Below are 255 nucleotides of genomic sequence, written 5' to 3' on the forward strand. Positions count from 1 at the left end.
CGTACGAGGGCGCTGCGCGGGCTACTGATATCTCAAATGGATTTACAACTGTTACCAAGAAAGGATCTGGATCAGTTTAGACACACTCAATATTCGAGCCATCCAACCTTGAAAAACGCTGATTGCTGAATACTCTGGACATTCCTAAATGTATTATCAACTTCAGAAGCGCATGTTAAACCGAGGATGGTAAATATTGGCGCCAAAGCAAAGTCCTCAGTAATTGATGTAGATGTACCAGCAAAGCCTATAGTA

This window comes from Plasmopara halstedii (genome assembly GCF_900000015.1).
Source record: "Plasmopara halstedii genome assembly, contig: Scaffold_3073, whole genome shotgun sequence".
Classification (NCBI taxonomy): Eukaryota; Oomycota; class Peronosporomycetes; order Peronosporales; family Peronosporaceae; genus Plasmopara; species Plasmopara halstedii.